Source organism: Cervus canadensis, chromosome 22 (genome assembly GCF_019320065.1).
Source record: "Cervus canadensis isolate Bull #8, Minnesota chromosome 22, ASM1932006v1, whole genome shotgun sequence".
In the NCBI taxonomy this organism is placed as follows: Eukaryota; Metazoa; Chordata; class Mammalia; order Artiodactyla; family Cervidae; genus Cervus; species Cervus canadensis.
Genome location: NC_057407.1, coordinates 57,725,922 through 57,742,080, shown reverse-complemented (window position 1 = coordinate 57,742,080; position 16,159 = coordinate 57,725,922). Strand labels below are relative to the sequence as shown.

The 16,159-nt window shown below is 40.2% G+C and overlaps 1 long non-coding RNA gene across 1 annotated transcript in view; it reads left to right on the top strand.

Annotated features, from left to right (window-relative positions):
• LOC122424537 overlaps positions 1-15,580 on the top strand; it is a 72,255-nt gene extending 56,675 nt beyond the window's left edge. The window contains exon 4 of the long non-coding RNA XR_006264463.1: positions 13,977-15,580. This is a non-coding gene — a long non-coding RNA (uncharacterized LOC122424537). The remainder of the gene's footprint in view (positions 1-13,976) is intronic.
• The last annotated feature ends 579 nt before the right edge of the window (positions 15,581-16,159 follow it).

The following is a 16,159-nucleotide window of genomic DNA, read 5'->3' as shown; positions in this document are numbered from 1 at the left end:
TCTTTAGGGTTAGTTTCTCTAGTATTGGGCTTCCCTTGTGGCTCAGCTGGTAGAGAACCCACCTGTGATGCGGGAGACCTGGGTTCAATCCCTGGGTTGGGAAGATCCCCTGGAGGAGGGACCAGCTACCCACTCCAGTTTTCTGGCCTGGAGAATTCCGTGGACTATATAGTCTGTGGGGTTGTAAAGAGTCGGACACAACTGAGCAACTTTCACTTCACTTCTCAAGTATTATTTTGTTCCGTGGGTCATGTTTCCCTATTTCTTTGTAACTTTCTTTGTGACATTTTCTTGAGATCTGGGCATTTGGAGAAAACAAAAACAACCACTTATTTATGTCTTTATGAACTGGACTTGTGCTGAAGTAGCTCTTCACTAGAGAATACAGATAGAGGTTTTAAGAGTTCTCAAATGTTGAGTGATCTCTTGCTTCCCTTGGGTCTATCTCTAGAACTACAACCCTAATATTTCCAGGCACTGTCCTCTGGTTTTAGAAACTTCCAACCTATGTCATCTCTAGGGCTAGGGCTCCAATTTAGGTGATAGAGGTATCAGATCCTTAAGCAATCCCCAGACAAGCCAGAATCTTGAACACTTGTTTCCACCCTGAGGATGAAGTCCCATTATGGAAGTCTCCTCCTAGTTGAGTGATGCTATGCTTGGTAGAGGAAGGGGCATGGGTGTTCAAAATGCTACAAACTTCTCTACCTCTTGTTGGAATCCTTATTGGATTTGCATAGGCTTTGGTACTGCATTTTTTCAGCTGACCTCTAAAGTTCTCACAAAGGTATCCTAGGCTAAATAGTGTTAACCAAGTGTCTCTATGGGCTTCCCTGGTAGTTCAGCTGGTAACGAATCTGCCTGCAATGCAGGAGATCCCAGTTCAATTCCTGAGTCAGGAAGATCCCCTGGAGAAGGAATAGGCTACCCACTCCAATATTCTTGCTTGGAGAATTCCACGGACAAAGGAGCCTACAGTCCATGGGGTCCCAAAGAGTTGGACATGACTGAGCGACTTTCACTTTCACTTTCTTTTCAAGTGTCTCTATGGGGTACAAGGGTCTGTTTCTTCCTTGTCTGCCATCCAGCTGAAATCCTCAGAGGTGACTTTTAGTTCTAGATCTTAAGAGGATTTCTCTTGCCTCCAATATTGACATTAGTGGGAATTCATATTCCACCACTTTCTCACGGTTGGAATTTCTCAAAATGATCTCTAAATTTTCAGCTGTTTCCTAATGGAAACGCAGTAGTGAAATCAGTGGATTAAATCATAAGCTTAATGTTTACAGTGTTTTTTTTTTTTTTTTGAGAAACAGCAGGTAGAGCAGGAAGCAATTTCTGAAGGCAATGCTGCTTCAAATGACATCACTTAGATGGATAATCATTTAGCCTTTCTATGGCAGCAAAAGAGTTTATATATGACAAAAGATACTTAAACATCCTCTTTTAAGTTTTAATGGTTGAATGTTATTATCTGGGCATTCACAGTTAGCTATATCTGTAATGAATATTACAGGCACAGTGCTTTTTAATCCTAGACATTGTTAGCATCCTGTGCAAGTTCGATGTATGAAGCCGGGCACTCAAAGCTGGTGCTCTGGGACAGCACAGAGGGATGGGGTGGGGAGGGAGGTGGGGGGGGTGCTCAGAATGTGCACTCATGGCTGATTCATGTCGATGTATGGCATAAAGCATCACAGTATTGTAAAGTAATTATCCTCCAATTAAAATTAATTAATTTTAAAAAACTGCACCTTTATATGTAAACTAACCAAGCCAAAACTCATAGCTCCAACCACCCTCTTCATCTTACTGTCACACAGCAAGCCAATATTTCCTCTAAGTCACTCCAGGACAGCAAGATGGCAGAGGAGTAAGTGGACAAAGGGTACTTCTCTCTCCACGGATGCCTCAGGAATACATCTTCAGATGCAGAGGATCTCACAAAAGAAAGAGCCCTAGCTCTGGCAACAATGGACATTGGAGGTAAAAACATGCAGGAGCAGGACCAGATTAGAGTCTGAGCTGTTCCCACAGCAGGTCCAGAGAAAAGTCCAGTATTGAAGGGCCTCATAAGGAAGCAGAGGTGGAACTACCACTGCTTAAGGAGAAAGCAGGTGCAGAGTTATTTTTATCTTTTCCCCTTTTTTCTTGGTTCTTTCTTTTCTTTTTCATACTGTTATCATATACTGTCTTTATTAACCCTTCAATTTTTATTTTTTATAACCTATTATTTCCACTTTTAAAATGGCTTATTTTTAAATAAACTCATTTTTCCTGTTTTTACATTCTTGATTGCTGTCTTCTTTTTTGACCCCCATTTTATCCTTTTTTCCCTTTTTTTCCTCTTCTCTTTGTAAGTGCACAAGTTTGCCTCAGTGTTCTTGGCTGTTGAGTGTTTCTTTCACCATTAGTCATGGGGCTTTGTCTTCTGTGCTGTGAGGCCTGTGAAGTCTTCACACTACAGTAAGGGATTGGGCCTGAGCTCCCAAAGTAGGAGACCTGAGTCCAGGACTTTGGACCACCAGAGAACCCCTGACCCCATAACATTAACTCATGAGAACTCTCTCAAAGGCCGTCATCTCAACACTAAGACCAAGTCCCAGCCAAAGGCCAGCAAGCCCCAGTGCCAGATGCCGCACACCGAACCATCAGTAAAACAGAAACACAGCCCTGCCCGTTAGTAGACAGGCTGCTCAAAGCCATACTGAACCCATATGGCACTGCCCTTCAGAGCAACAAGGTCCAACTCCAGTCAGGAGAAGTAGGCACAAGTCCTCCCAGCCAGGAAGCCTGCACGTGGCACTGGTCCAGCCCCACTCATGGGGCCGCACCCCACAGTCAAGAGGAGCTACCACCATCCAGCCTGCAGAAAGAAGACTCCAAACACACTAAGTTAAACAAAATGAAAAGACAGAGAAACATGTAGCAGATGAAGGAACATGATAAAAACCCACAAGACCAAAAAAATGAAGAGGAAAAAGTCTACTTGAAAAAGAATTCAGAGTGATGATAGTAAAGATGATCCAAAATCTTATAAGCAAAATGGAGGCACAGATAAATAGACTAGAGGCACAAATCAAGAAGTTACGAGAAATGTTAACAAAGACCTAGAAGATTTAAAAGAATAGACAATCAACAGTGAGCAACACAGTAACAGATTAAAAATGCACTAGAGGGAAATAATAGCAGGCTATCTGAGGCAGAAGAATAGATAAGTGAGCTGGAAGATAGATGGTAGAAATAACTGAGGCAGAGCAGAATAAAGAAAAAGTAATGAAAAGAAATGAGGATGGTCTCAGAGAACTCTGTGACAACATTAAGCATACAAATATTAGAATTATAGGGGATCCCAGAAGAAGAAGAAAAAAGGTATGAGAAAATATTTGAGATTATAGTCAAAAATTTCCCTAACATGGGAAAGGAAATAGCCACCCAAATCCAGGAAGCCCAGAGAGTCTCATATAGGATAAACCCTCAAAGAAACACAAGACACATACTAATCAAACTAATCAAAATTAAACACAAAGAACAAATATTAAAAGCAGCAAGGAAGAAGCAACAAATAACATACAAGGGGTTCCCCATAAAGCTAACAGCTGATCTTTCAACAGAAATTCTGCAGGCCAGCAGGGAGTGGCAGGACATACTTAGAGTGATGAAAGGAAAAAAGTTACAAACAAGATGCAACCCAAGACAATAAAGTAAATGGTAGTAGGAGCATACATATCAATAATTACCTTAAATATAAATTAGTTAAGTGCTCCAACAAAAAGACACAGATTGGCTGAATGTAGAAAACAACATCCCTATATATGCTATCTACAAGAGACCCACCTCAGAACTAGGGACACACACTCACTGAAAGTGAAGGGCTGGAAGAAGATATTCCATGCAAGCAGAAATCAAAAGAAAGCAGGAGTAGCAATACTCATGACAGATAAATAGACTTTAAAATAAAGTCCGTTATAAGAGGCAAGAAGGACACTATGTAGTAATCAAGATATCAATCCAAGAAGAAGATATAACCATGATAAACATATATGCACCCAACTTTGAAGCACCACAATACATAAGGCAAATGGTAACAAGTATTAAAGGGGAACTTGACAGTAACACAATAATAGTGCAAGACTTTAATACCTGACTCACACAAACAGACAGATCTTCCAGATAGAAAATTGATAAGGAAACACAACTTTAAATGATACATTGAACCAGTTGGACCTAATTGATATCTATAGGGCATTTCATCCAAGAACAGCGTATTTCACTTTTTTCTCAAGAGCACATGGAAATTTCTCCAGGATAGATAACATCTTGAGACACAAATCAAGCCTTGGTAAATTGAAATAATTTCAAGCATATTTTCTGACTAGACTAGATATCAAGTACAGGAAAAAAGTACAAAAAAACCACAAGCACATGGAGGCTAAACAATACACTTCTGAATAACCAACAGATCACTGAAGAAATCAAAATACACCTAGAAACAAATGATAAAGAAAATATGACAACTCAAAACCTACGGGATGCACTAAAAGCAGTGCTAAGAAGGAAGTTTATAGCAGTATAAGTCTACTACAAGAAACAAGAAAAATATCAAATAAACAACCTAACCTTACACCTAAAGCAACTAGAAAAAGAACAAAAACCCTCCAAAATTAGTAGACGGAACATAAAGATCAGAGCAGAAATAAAAGAAAATGAAGGTGACCATAGCAAAGATCAATAAAACTGTAAGAAAGCTGGTTCTTTGAGAAGATAAACAAAATTGACAAATCATTAGCCAAACTCATCAAGAAAAGAAGATCAAAATCAATAAAATTAGAACTGAAAAAGCAGAGGTTACAACAGACAATACAGAAATACAAAGGATCATAAGAAACTACTACATGCCATGAGAAACAACTATATGCCACTAAAATGGACAACCTGTAAGAAATGGACAAATTCTTAGAAAATTATAATCTTCCAAAACTGGACCAGGAAGAAATAGAAAATATGGAGACCAATCACAAGCATGGAAATTGACACTGTAATCAAAAATCTTCCAACAAACAAAAGCCCAGGGCCAGATGACTTTACAGGGGAATTCTACCAAAAGTTTAGAGAAGAGCTAATACTTACCCTGTTCATCAAATTCTTCCAGAAAATCTCAGAAGAAATAAGACTCCCATGAGTCTACCATGGTAGTGATGAGGCTACCATCACCCTGATACCAAAAATCAGACCACAAAAATGAAAATTACAGGTCAATATCACTGATGAACATATATGAAAAATCCTCAACAAAATTCTAACAAATAGAATCCAGCAATACATTAAAAAGATCATACACCATGATCAAGTGGGCTTTATACCAGGGAAGCAAAGATTCTTCAGTATATACAAATCAATAACTATGATACACAATATTAACAAATTGAAAGATAAAAATCATATGATCATTTCAGTAGATGCAGAGAGAGCTTTTGACAAAATTCAGCACCCATTTATAATAAAGAAAATAATAATAATAACTCTCCAGAAAGTAGACATAGAAAGAACCTACCTCAACATAATAAAGGCCATATATGACAAATCCACAGCAAACATTATTCTCAATAGTGAAGAACTGAAAGCATTTCCTCTCAGATCAGGAACAATACAAGGGTGCCCACTCGTAGCCACTATCATTTAGCATAATTTTGGAAGCCCAAGCTATAGCAATCAGAGACAAAAAGGGAAAAAAGGAATCCAGATTGGAAAAGAAGATGTAAAACACTCATTGTTTGCAGATGAGATGGTGCTATCTATACATAGAAAACCCTAAAGATGCCACCAGAGAATTACTAAAGCTAATCAATGAATATAGGAAAGTCTCAGGATATAAAATTAATACAGAGAAATCTCTTACATTCTTATACATTAACCATGAAAAATTAGAGAACTTAAGGAAACAATCCCATTCACCATTGCAACAACAACAACAAAAAAATACCTAGGAATAAACCTACCTAAAGAGCCAAAACACCTGTATGCAGAAAATTATAAGACACTAATGAAAGAAATACCGCACAATTACACTCATCTCACATGTTAGTAAAATAACGCTCAAAATTCTCCAAGCCAGGCTTCAGCAATACATGAACTGTGAACTTCCAGGTGTTCAAGCTGGTTTTAGAAAAGGCAGAGGAACCAGAGATCAAATTGCCAACATCCGTTGGATCATCAAGAAAGCAAGAAAGTTTCAGAAAAACATCTATTTCTGCTTTATTGACTGTGCCAAAGCCTTTGACTGTGTGGATCACAACAAACTGTGGAAAATTCTGAAAGAGCTGGGAATACCAGACCGCCTGACTTGCCTCTTGAGAAACCTGTATGCAGGTCAGGAAGCAACAGTTAGAACTGGACATGGAACAGCAGACTGGTTCCAAATAAGAAAAGGAGTACATCAAGGCTGTATATTGTCACCCTGCTTATTTAACTTATATGCAGAGTACATCATGAGAAATGCTGGGCTGGAGGAAGCACAAGCTGGAATCTAAGATTGCGGGGAGAAATATCAATAACCTCAGATATGCAGATGACACCACCCTTATGGCAGAAAGTGAAGAAGAACTAAAGAGCCTGTTGATGAAAGTGAAAGAGGAGAGTGAAAAAGTTGGCTTAAAGCTCAACATTCAGAAAACTAAGATCATGGTATCCAGTCCCATCACTTCATGGAAAACAGATGGGGAAACAGTGGCTGACTTTATTTTCTTGGGCTCCCAAATCACTGCAGATGGTGATTGCAGCCATGAAATTAAAAGACGCTTACTCCTTGGCAGGAAAGTTATGACCAACCTAGACAGCATATTAAAAAGCAGAGACATTACTTTGCCAACCATAGTTAAGGCTATGGTTTTTCCAGTGGTCATGCATGGATGTGAGAATTGGACTCTAAAGAAAGCTGAGCACCAAAGAATTGATGCTTTTGAACTGTGGTGTTGGAGAAGATTATTGAGAGTCCCTTGGACTGCAAGGAGATCCAGCCAGTCCATCCTAAAGGAGATCAGTCCTGGGTGTTCATTGGAAGGACTGATGTTGAAGCTGAAACTCCAATACTTTGGCCACCTGATGCAAAGAGCTGACTCATTGGAAAAGACCCTGATGTTGGGAGGGATTTGGGGCAGGAGGAAAAGGGGGAGACAAAGGATGAAATGGCTGGATGGCATCACCGACTCGATGGACATGAGTTTGAATAAACTCCGGGAGTTGGTGATGGACAGGGAGGCCTGGCGTGGTGCGATTCATGGGGTCGCAAAGAGTCGGACACGACTGAGCGACTGAACTGAACTGAAACTTAAAAGCTTTTACACAGTGAAGGAAACTATAAAAAAGGGTGAAAAGACAAGCCTCGGAATGGAAGAAAATAATAGCAAATGAAACAACTGACAAAGGATTAATCTCCAAAATATATATGCAGGTCATTCAGCTCAATACCAGAAAAACAACCGAATCAAAAGTGGGCAGAAGATCTAACCAGACATTTCTCCACAGAGGACATACAGATAGATAATAAACGCATGAAAAGATGTTGACATTCCTCATTAGTTAAGAAACACAAATCAAAACTACAATAAGTTGTCACCTCACACCAGTCAGAATGGCCATCATCAAAAAATCTACAAACAATAAATGCTAGAGAGGGTGTGGAGTAGAGGGAACTCTCTTGCCCTCTTGGTGGGAATCCAAGTTGATACAGCCACTAGGGAAAATAATATGGAGATTCCTTTAAAAACTGGGAATAAAACTACCATATGACCCAACAATCCCACTACTGGGCATATACCCTGAGGAAACCATAGTTGAAAAATACATACACATCCCACTGTTCACTGCAGCACTATTTACAATAGCTAGGGTATGGAAGCAACCTAGATGTCCATTGACAGATAAATGAATAGAGAAGCTGTGGTACATATACACAATGGAATATTACTCAGCCATAAAAAGGAATGCATTTGACTCAGTTATAATGAGGCGGATGAACCTAGAGCCTACTATACAGAGTGAAATGAGTCAGAAACAGACAAATATCGTATATTAATGCATATATATGGAGTTGAAGGGGCTTCCCTGGTGATGGGTGATAAAGAATTTGCCTGCAATGCAGGAGATCTGGGTTTGATCCCTGGATCAGGAAGATCGCCTGGAGAAGGGAACGACAATCCACTCTAGTATTCTTGCCTGGAGAATTCCATGGACAGAAGAGGCTGGCAGGCTACAGTCCATGGGGTCACAAAGAATCAGACATGACTGAGCAACTAACACACACACACATGGTATCTAAAAAGATGATGAACGTACATGAAGGGCAGCAGTGGAGATGCAGACATAGAGAGCAGACTTGTGGACACAGGGGAGGAAAGAGAGGGTGGGACGAATTGAGAGAGTAGCATTGAGACATTTACATTAGTATGTAACATTAGATAGCCAGTGCAAATTTACTGTGTGATGCAGGGAACTCAAATCTGGTGCTCTGTGACAACCTAGAGGGGTGGGATGGTGTGGGAGGTAGGAGGGAGGTTCAAGACAGAGGGGGCGCACTTATTCCTATGGCTGATTCATGTTGATGTATGGCAGAAACCAACACAGTAGTGTAAAGTAATTATCCTCCAACTGAAATTTAAAAATTTAAAAAGTAAATCACTCCAGTGCCAGGTACCAGAAAACTAAGGACCACCTCAGTAGTCTGCAGAAATTGTTAAAACTAGCCCATTATAAGCCTCCCGCTTTTCCATTCCTTACCCCAAAAGAAATAAGGAAGGAAAGAAAAAAAGAAAGTAAAGATTTTGCTCACACTTTATTCTTGTTCCTTCTGTTTCCTGACCCTGGTGCTTCTTCATGTGGTCCTGCATGCTTTCCCTTGCCCCCTTCTTTGGGGAACTGTAAGTAATATATTCTTTAAATGCAGTCATGTCTGTCATCTTACCATACCTCTTTAACATAAAACACTGGCTATATTTTAAAACAATAATGACTGATAGCCATAATTGAAAGTCATCTTGAGGTGATAAGAGAACAGCTGACAGATTTGCTTTCCCAGTAGGGTGGAGGAAACTAGTCTTCTTAGTCTAGCCTGATACCAGGGAGTAGAAAGCCACTGTATTTACCTCACCCTTGAAACTGGAAGCAAAGGCTTTTCATATTGTTCCTGTTTTTCCTCCCTAGACACTATGCCATAGAGTATGGTGAGATAGGGCAAAGAAAGGGGCTCTGTATTCTACCAAACATTTAAGTTAACACCTATCTTTATCAAACTATTTCAAAAAAATTACAAAGGAAGGAACACTAGCAACATCATTCTATGAGATCAGCCCCAACTCCCTGGCAATTATGATGAAGAGCTAACACTTCCCCAAGATATTTAATTATCACTCGGAGGCTCCTATAAGATATAAAGTTTAGCCTGCTAAACCACTGGGAAGTTTAAAAGTTGTCTGGGCTCTAGTACCCTCTCTCTATGAGAATAAAGTATGGCAGAACAATCTAATAATTTCAGTGATACAGTGAAGTTTTAACAAAACTTGAAATAAGATGTTTCTTACATGCTGTTTGCACCAGACATTCAGCACACTGCATTTTTCCAGTGAGTGGGAATGGTACTCATCCTGTAATGCACGCAATAAAATGTCTAAAGAGACTTGTGATAAAGAAGTTTCTTACATATCCATCCCAAGCTACTCTCGGCAGTGTTCTTTTGGTGAATGGAAGTGATGCCCCATCTCTGATGCAAGTGTGAACTATTTAAAAACACTTATAAAGTCATTCCTTACAAGTTAGGTGCACAGAGTTCAGCACCAAGTTTTTCCAGTGCTTCTAGTAATACACATTCTGTGATGCATGTGGTGATGTGTTAACTAGACATGTTAATAATAAGATAATTCTTACAAACTACAGTTGACTCTTGAATAACATGCGGGTTAGGGACACCAACCTTCCACACAATCAAAAATCCACAAACCACTTATACTAGGCCCTCCATATACATGGTTCCTATGAAACCAAGGTTCCTCTGCATCCATGGTGCTGCATCCTCAAATCGACCAATCATAGCTTCTGCGGTAGCACAGTATTTACTATTGAAAAGAATCCACGTGTATGTGAACCCACATAGTCTAAACCTTTGTTACTCAAGGGTCAACTGTACTAGCAACAACTGTTCAACACTGTGTTCTTTAGGAAGTGATACCCATTCTCTAATGCATATAGCTGCTGCTGCTGCTAAGTCACTTCAGTCGTGTCCGACTCTTCGCGACCCCATGGACTGCAGCCTACCAGGCTCCTCTGCCCATGGGATTTTCCAGGCAAGAGTACTGGAGTGAGTTGCCATTGCCTTCTCCGATGCATATACCAATGTTAATCAAAACTTGTAATAAAAGCTTCTTCTTACAATTGAATTGCAGTAGCACTCAACACAATGTTCTTTCATGAATGCAACTGAAAACCATTCTAGATGCAAATATTAATAAGACTTGTAATAAAGATTTTTAAGTTGAGATACAACATACTATATTAGCTTCACGTACACAATGTAGTGATTTGAGATTTTTATACATTATGAAATGATCACCACAAAGAAACTAGTTACCTTTGTCACCATACAAAGTTGTTACAATATTATTGGCTATATTCCCTATGTGTACATTTTTTGTTGTTCATTTGCCAAGCCATGTCCGACTCTTCACGACTCCATGGACTGCAGCATGCCAGGCTTCCCTGTCCCTCACCATCTCCCAGAGTTTGCCCAAATTCATGTTCATTGAATCAGTGATGCCATCCAACCATCTCATCCTCTGTCACCCTCTTCTCCTTCTGCCTTGCCTTCAATGATTCCAAGCCTTAAAGTCTTTTCCAATGAGTCAGCTCTTTGCATCAGGTGGGCAAAGTGTTGGAGCTTCAGCTTCAGCATCAGTCTTTCCAAAGAGTATTCAAGGTTGATGTCCTTTAAGACTGATTGGCTTGATACCCTTGCTTTCTAAGGGACTCTCAAGAGTCTTCTCCAGCACCACTGTTCAAAAGCATCAATTCCTTGGTGTTCTGCCTTCTTTATGGTCCAGCTCTCACATCTGTACATGACAACAGGAAAGACCATAGCCTTGACTATATGGACATTTGTGGGCAAAGTGATGTCTTTGGTTTATAACACACTGTCTAGGTTTGTCATAGCTTTCCTGCCAAGAAGCAGTCGTGTTCTAATTTCATGGCTGCAGTCACCATCTGAAGTGATTTTAGAGCCCATGAAGAGGAAATCTGTCACTGCTTCCACCTTTTTCCCTTCTACTTGCCATGAAGTGATGGAGCCAGATGCCATGATCTTAGGTCTTTTAATGCTGAGTTTTAAGCCAGCTTTTCCACCATCCTCCTTCACCTTCAATCAAGAGGCTCTTTAGTTCCTCTTCTGTTTCTGCCATTAGAGTGGTATCATTGCTATCTTTGAGGTTGTTGATATTTCTCCTGGCAACCTTCTTTCCCACTTGTAATCATCCAGCCTGGCAGTTCACATGATGTGCTCTGCATGTAAGCTAAATAAACAGGGTGAAAATAAACAGCTTTGTGGCACTCCTTTCTCAATCCTGAACCAGTCAGTTGTTCCAGACAGGGTTCTAACTGTGGCTTGTCACACTGCCTTGTGGTGAAGGGGCTGGTATAACTCAATGAAGCTACGAGCCAGGCCATGTAGGGCCATCTAACATGCACAGGTTCCACTGGAGGAGGGAATGGCAAGCCGCTCCAGTATACTAGCTGTCAGAACCCCATGAACTGTGTAAAGTGTGTTTATTATATACCTGTGATTCCACATATGGGTTTCCCTGGTGTGAGTGAGTGTGAAAGTCGCTCAGTTGTGTCTGATTCTTTGTGACCCTATGGACTATACAGTCCATGGAATTCTCTAGGCCAGAATACAGGTGTGGGTAGCCTTTCCCTTCTCCAAGGGATATTCCCAGCCCAGTGATGAAACCCAGGTCTCCACGTTGCAGACAGATTCTTTACCAGCTCAGTGTTAAAGAATCCATCTGGATTGTAGGAGGCAAGGGTTTGTCCCTGGTTGTGAAGATCCCTCAGAGTAGGACATGGCAACCCATGCAAGTATTCTTGCCTGAAGAATTCCATGGACAGAGGAGCTTGGCAGGCTACAGTCCATGGGGTTGTCAGACACAACCGAGCAACTGAGCAGACATGCACATATGCACACATACACCATTCCAGATATAAGTGAAAACATATGGTATTTGGGGTTTTCTTGAGGATTTTTGCATTTATATTCATCAGTGAAATTGGCTTGTAATTTTATTTTTTCATGATATCCTTGTCTGGTTTGGGCATCAGGGTGATGCTAACCTCACAGAATGATTTGAGAAGTGTTCCTTCCCTTGTAATTTTTAGAATAGTTTGAGAAAGATAGGTGTTAACTTTTCATTGAGTGTTAGGTATAATTCACCAGTGACCTTGTCTGGGTCTGAACTTTTGTTTATTGGGCGTTTTCTTCTTACCAGTTCAATTTCATTGTTGATTATTGGTCTGTTCATATTTTCTGTTTCTTCCTGATTCAGTCTTGGGAGATTGTAAATTTCTAGAAAACTTTCCACTTCTTAGGTGTTGTCCATAGTAATCTCTTGTGATCCTTTTTATTCTGTGGTGTTGGTTGTAATTTTTCTCTTTTTACTTCTAATTTTATTTGTTTGACCCCTCTCTATTTTTTTCTTGATTAGTCTGGCTAAAAGTTTATCAATTTTGTTTTTCTTTTCAAAGAACCAGCTCTTACTGTTATCAATTTTTCTACTGTTTTGTAAATCTGTATTTCATTTATTTTTTATCTGACCTTCATTGTTTCTTTCCTTCTACTGCTTTTGGATTTTGGTTGTTCTTTTTCCAGTTCCTCTAGGTGTAAGGCTAGGTTGTTCATTTGAGATCTCGTTTCCTGAGGTTGGCATGTATTGCTATAAACTTTCTTTCCTCTTAGAACTACTTTTCCGAATCCCATAGATATTTGGATCGTTGTGTTTTTGTTTTCATTTGTCTCCAGGTATTTTTTTAATTACCTTTTTCATTTCTTCATTGACTTATTGGTTGTTTTGTAGCATATTTTTAACGGCCATATGCTTGTGGGTATTAACTTTTTTTCTTTCCTTGTAGTTGATCTCTAGTCTTAAGAGTGTTCTGGTCGAAAAAATATGTTTGATGTAACTTTAGTCTTCTTAGTGTTATTGACACTTGTTTTGTGATCTATCCTAGTGAACGTTCCATGTGAACTTGAAAAGAATGTGTTTTCTGCTACTTCCGTTTTATTAATAATGTTAGTTTGATAATTATTTTTTATTTTTGGCTGTGCTGTGTCTTCCTTGCTTTGCGTAGGCTTTCTCTAGTTGTGGTGAGTGGGGGCTACTCTTGACTGTGGTGTGAAAGAGTTAAAGCTTAGGCAGGCAGTCCAAGGCCCTTTAAGGAGGAGGTGAACTTTCTGGATCATGCTTTCCTTAAGCCTTGCACAACAATGTACCTTACCCAAGAACTGGCCTTTCTTTAGGTCCAAACTAAGGATCACACAGCACAATGTCCTACTCATGGAAATGCTTTTCTTAGGCTCCATGTTAATGATTATAATTGTAACAAATCATGCGGGGGAACCTGTTTCTCAAGACTTGTACCCCTGATTACACAGCAACAGTATGTCTGTCCCAGAGATGTTGCCCAGAACCCATTCTCCCTGGCTGATCATCTCAGGATGTATGCCTTGGGAAATGGTCTGGTGGAACTCTTACAACCTTGAGGTATTCTTTTTATCTATTTTCAGCAACAAGTTGAAAAGTATATAAGGCCCCACTTAAACTAATGAGGTGGGTACTCTCCTGCCTGCTTCTGATGTCCATGTCAGAAGCTTCTTCTGTCACTTTCACTTTAAATAAAATCTACACAAAGCTCTGAGTGACTGAGACTGTCTTTGGTCCCAGAGTTAAATCTCCTTTGGAGATCACACATCTGGTGACACTGTTCACTGAACACCGTAAACTATCATCTTGGGGTCACATCCGGAATCGTCAAGACAAGGTAAGAATGTTCAGAGCTGGGACTCCTTTGTTCTTTTACTGTAAAGTCTCCACTTTACTAACTCAGAAGCATATGGACTGAGCTGCTTCTCCTGGTCTCTCTGACCATTTCATAACTGCTTGGGGAATTAAAGCTACTAACCTAATGTGCTGGTTTGTACACTTTCAGGGGACTTGCAGTCTATGCTGTTCTTGTGTTTTTCTAACCAGACCCCATTCCAAGTTTTACAGGACACTGCAGGTAGGAACACATGAGGGAGCTAGCTGGACCTCTAGCTGCAGAGACAGCTCCCAGACTGGAAATCACCATACTGACCCAGAGACCCAGAGGCAAGTTCTTGTCATGGCTATGCCTCTGGACTGTGTGGTGGAGACATTGATGGTGAGCATGAGATTCCTGAGGACACAGATTGGGGAACCCCAGATTTGGGCAGACTGGAAACACAACAGGCTTCTTCCCCTGGTAGTGCCAGCTCTTAGTGGGCCAGAGAAAGCCCTCTGGTGCCTCTTGTTTCAATTCCTTAGATGGTTTTTTTGTACACTCTGCTGGACAGGAATAGAAGGTTGACTTTGACACTCCATGAACATGAAAGATTAATTTTTCCTCACAGGTCAGCCCTCCATAACCTCCTTTGTTATTGCATAGACTCATGTGGCAACTTTCAGAAGGGACCTCTTGGGTTTTCTGTTCATCCGTTTATGACTTATCACTTCTACTGTGGTCAGGAATATGTTCAAGAATGTGTACCGGCACACAAAAGACGGATGTTTCCTCTAGCCGTCTTAGCTTGGGAGACATTCCGGAAGGCTACTCCGCCCCACCCACATGGCACCAGAGAAAAAGGGGAAATCAAGCCAAGGTTTTAATGGTGAGGAACTGGACATCAATCTGGGATGCCATCAGGTCTACCCCTGGTGCGTCTCCACCCCACCTCAGTGGTAGAACTGGGAGGGATGATAGTGGACACCGGCATCAGTAAGACAGGTTAGGGGAGGAAGCTTAGGTGGGAGACCTGTCTCCACCCCCATCTAGAGCAGGGAGGGGTGCCTCCAGTAGAAAAAAGCCATGGCACTGGGTGCGGCTCTTTCTGTGTTACAGATGGGAGCTAGCAGTTCCAGAACCACCCTCTTTGAACTGTATCTTGAAAAGATGGAATAAGTTTGATCCTCAGACCCTAAAAAGTCCCTTATATACAGGCTTTCTTTGATTTAAGAGAAGACTTCACCTCCCTAGAGACAATCCCTGCTGGGACATCTTATCAGTCGGTCCCCACCCCTGTCATCAGAGCCAGTTTGAACAATCTTTGGTTTAATTTTAGCTATGAAACTATGACTACAAAAAGGAGAGATGACATTTTTGACACTGAATGGCCATGATATTCTTTAGACTCTAGAGAAAACTGGTTAAAATGAAATCTTTTTGAAATCACAAAACTGGTTCTTTTTGCACTTGCAATTAGGAAAAAGTTGGCTTATTAAAATACTTTTATTGGAGCTCCAACCCTGCTTGAAAAACAAAAACTGCCCTGGGAAAAAAACCTGAAGTTAACTCTTATCATGTCCTTGAGATATACAGTCCACTCTTTCTGGGACGCCAGCCATGAGCAAATTGGTAAACTTCAATACAAGGGGAGAGAAAAAGGGCAAAGAGACATTTTAAAGTTCAAATGGAAAACTATGAGGTCTCTCTCTGCCTAGATTTATGTGTGTCTCAGTGTGTGTTTCCATCTTTGGACAACATTGCTGAAGGCTGATTGGTCAATGAGCTCTTTTTAATTGGCCTAAAGAGAAGTAAGTGCTTACACATCAAACAATTCTAAATTCAAGAAAATTAAACTAAAATGAATTTCAGGCTGTGTGAACTGGGAAATATTCACAATTGAATTGATACCTGGTATTAATGTTTGTTTATTGATCTAATTAACATAGACATTGTGAAGATACTTTTGCAAATGACATAGCTTTGGGTGATTTATGTTCACCAATCTATAAAATGATAATATAAAGTACAGTTCATTGGTGCTAAAGTAAGATGTGTGTTTTTAATAAAAAGATATAAGGAATGGAATTACATTCTATTAAGGAAA